The 3936-nt window shown below is 38.8% G+C and overlaps 1 pseudogene; it reads left to right on the forward strand.

Moving 5' to 3' along the window:
- Positions 1-1379: 1379 nt before the first annotated feature.
- On the forward strand, positions 1380-1842 carry LOC102499240 (single-stranded DNA-binding protein, mitochondrial pseudogene; annotated as a pseudogene).
- The last annotated feature ends 2094 nt before the right edge of the window (positions 1843-3936 follow it).

The raw sequence follows: 3936 nt of genomic DNA on the forward strand, positions 1-3936 counted from the left end.
CAGCCCCTCTGGGGGGTGATTTCTCGCTTTCTGTCTCTCTGTCTCTCTCTGTCTGGTGAGCGTACGCGCCCTATAGTGAAAAACCCCTCAAAAAAAAAAAAAGAAAAAAAAAAAAAAAAAAAAAAACCCAGATAGGGAACTAACACTTTCATAGGGAAGTACACTGATATTACAATTCAGAGAAAACTTTGGAACAACGATCCCAACCCCACTCTGAGCCCAGAGAGCTTGGCATCATCTTGGGAGTCAACCAACAAGTAGATCTTGGACTGTGACTGGGACCAGAAAATCTGGTATCTTCACAGCCTGGTGGAAGCAGAAGACATAACACAGAGGAAAAGAAGCCCTCATGATTGGGAAAAAAATGTGGTGAACACCTCCAGTGACTGAAACCTACCGGCCCCCATCTATACCAGAGATATGTGTATCCTGCCTCTCCTACCAGAGCATGGAATATGAGAGCATGCTCCCTCCCCAGACAGAAACTGAGGACAATTTCCATTGACTGGCAAGCAGGGCAAGCCTGCACTCTCTCTCCCCTCAGAGGTAAGTCATGGGGAGTGGCTACCTCCCCAACTGAGACCACCACAGCACAGTTTCTCTGGACCTCCCTGAACTGTAAGTGTGGGCAAAGGGAGGGAGAGGGGCACTTGACAGAGAGGAGGGTACCAGAGAACCCCATTCTAGGTCAAAGCGGAGGAAGATTGGGCACTGTCCCAGATTGCCTCCTGATCCTTGAGTGTCATCTAACTACTTGCATAAGTTTGCTCCAATTGAGTTGGCCTCCTTGAATCCTAGGACTTTATAGATCAGTCTCTCATGAGGGTCAGACAGAGAGGTTTGCCTCTAGCCCCTTTTGAATAACCTTCCTAGTGTCACATTCAGGACTTTAGGGTTGTCCCCACCACTAGGTGCTCCATATAGGTCACAAAGAACCTATTCGTTGGGTCTCACAGATAGGCTTGCTTGTGGCCCTCCTGGACAAACTTGCCAAGACTGCATTCAATTTCGGTGGACTTCCTATAATCCTAGCTGGCTGAGGCCAGGGATGTAGTGTGGCATATACACCCCTGGAATACCCTGTTGGAAATGCCTGTCTTTCTTTCTCTTGGTCTCTTTTTCTCTCATGGAAGAAATAAGCAAATAAACTAAGAGCAAACATATACCAACCAACCGAACAATCTAGAGGAAATGGTAAACTCCCAGAAATACATAATCTACCAAGACTGAATCAAGAGAAAATAGAGTGCTGACCCTGTTGCATAATAGTTAAGTAATATGCAGAGGTATCTGGATCCCACATGGCTGACGATGGTTTGAATCCTTACCACTGTGGCTTGAAAAAAAAAAACACTGGGGGACAGAATGTCAGGAAGACCTAAAGATTAGATTGTAAGACAAGAAAATAGAAGCCATGTTTCTAAGACCTGTATTACAGGTACTTCATCAGTTCATAAGACATGAATCTGAAATAGCTAGCAGTTTGATTCTTGAAAGATCTCTGAATCATGTGCAGTTACTTGGGCAAGTAGGTCAGGACCCTGTCATGAGACAGGTGGAATATTTTCTTTGGCAACAAATGAGATGTGGAGATCAGGGGACAATGAAGTATACCAAATGGGTGATGTCAGTCAAAAGATAACGTGGCACAGAATATTGGTATTCTAGCCAGGCCTCAGAGATGTGGCATACCAGTATGTAAAAAAAGGATCTCAAATTTATGTAGAAGGGAAAGTAGACTATGGCAAATACACGGACAAAAATAATGTGAGGTGACAGGCAACAACAACCATAGCTGATAACATCATATTTCTGAGTGACTAGACCAAAGAGAAGGTATAGAATGGATGATTCTCCTTTGGTCATTGCTTGGTACAGTCTCATTTCCAAATCATATATAGTCTTTATAATTTTAAGGACAAAAATTAATATACTCTTGTATAAACACACACACACACACACACACACACACAAACCCCACTGGGCATATGAGCAGGTATGCAGGGTCCCACACACACACACACACATATATATAACCAATAGCAATTAAGGAGATTGAATCATTAATCAAAAATTTCCAAATAGAGAAAAGCCCAGGACCAGATTGCTTCATAGATGAATTCTACCAAATATTTAAAGAAAAATTAATACCAATTTTTCTTAAACCCTTCTAAAAATAGAAGAGGAACCTTTCCAAATTAATTTCATGAGGCAAGCATCACCATGATACGAAAGCCAGACAAAATACATACACAAGAAAAGAAAACTAACATATCATTATCCCTGATGAACATACATGCAAATCTCCTCAACAAAATATCAACAAACCAAGTACAACAGCACATTAAAAGGATCACACATCATGACCAAGTGGAACCTATCCTTGGGTCAGAAGGATAGTTCCACATATTCAAATCAATCAATATAATGTACCACATTAACAGAATGAATGATAAAAATCACATAATCATCACAATAGATTCAGAAAAGATATATAGCAAAATTCAAACTCTTTCATGCTAAGAACTTGCAGAAAATTAAGTACAGAGGAAGATTACCTCAACATAACAAAGATCATATATGAAAAGCCAACAGCTGACATCATACTGAATAGTAAAATTTGAAATATTTTTCTTCAAGATCTGGAAGAAGGCAAGGGTAACCATTCTTACTACTAGTCAGCGTAGTACTTGAAGTCCAAGCCAGAGCAATTGGGCAGGAAAAAGAAATGAAAGGCATCCAAATTGGAAAAGAGGAAGTAAAAGTATTTGTTTGCAGATGGCATGATCTTATACATACAAACCCTGAAGAGTTCACACACATACATAAACTGAGCTAATAATAAACTCAGTCAAGTTTTAGGATACAAAATCAACAGACACAAATCAGTTGCATTTCTATACACTAGCAATGAAATACTTATAAGGGAATTTAAGAAATCAATCTCATTTCCAATATAATCAAAAAGAATAAAGTAATTTGGAATAAACTTAAAGAGGTGAAAGAATTATGCACTGAAAAGTATAAGAGACTGATGAAAGAAATTAAAGTAGACACAAGTAAATGAAAAGATATTCAATGTTTATGGTTTGAAAGAATTTATATAATTAATATATTTGTACTACCCAAACTCATAAAGCTGAAAATAGCGTAGTGGTTGACAGTGACTGGAGGAGGAGGAAACTGGGATGTATTGGTCAAAGCATACAGGTTTCAGTTATACAAGATATAGAAATCCTAGAGGTTTATTACTTTCTAGCATAGTGCTTATAGTTAACAATACTGTATTGCACACTTAACCATTTTCTAAGAGGATAGATCTAATGCAAATATTCTTATCATACGAAAAAATAATCAAGGTGGGAGGAAACATTTAGAGTGATGGATAACTTTATGTCATTGATTACATTGATGGTTTTGTGTTATAAATTTATCCCCAAAGTCACCAATTTGTAGCCTTTAAATATGTACAGCTTTTTGTATAGCAATCATACTTCAATAAAGTGGTTAAAAATTGTAGAAATTGGGTCCAGCAGATGGTGTAGTGGTTAAGGTGCTTGACTTCTACATGACTGACCATGGTTCAGGTTCCAGATCCATTGGCTTGGACACTCCTGTGCATGTGTGCCCAGAATCCTAAGAGGAGAATGGAGGAGAAGGGATTGCAACATGGCCATTTCTCACTTTCTCTCTGTCTCTCTGGCAAGCACACACACCTTATGGCAAACATGTAAACATCAAAAAATATTGTAGAAAGTTTGTAAAAAGGAATCTTAGAAAAGGTGGAATCTTTATTTATTTATTTATTTATTTATTTTTGGGTAGAGATTTTGCTATAGGATGTGTGTGCTCGCCAGAGAGATAGAGACAGAAAAGCAAGAAATCGCACAGCAGTGGGGGGGATGGTCACACTGCAATCCTTGTTTCGGAATTTTG

This window comes from Tupaia chinensis, unplaced genomic scaffold (genome assembly GCF_000334495.1).
Source record: "Tupaia chinensis unplaced genomic scaffold, TupChi_1.0 Scaffold000567_1, whole genome shotgun sequence".
NCBI lineage: Eukaryota > Metazoa > Chordata > Mammalia > Scandentia > Tupaiidae > Tupaia > Tupaia belangeri.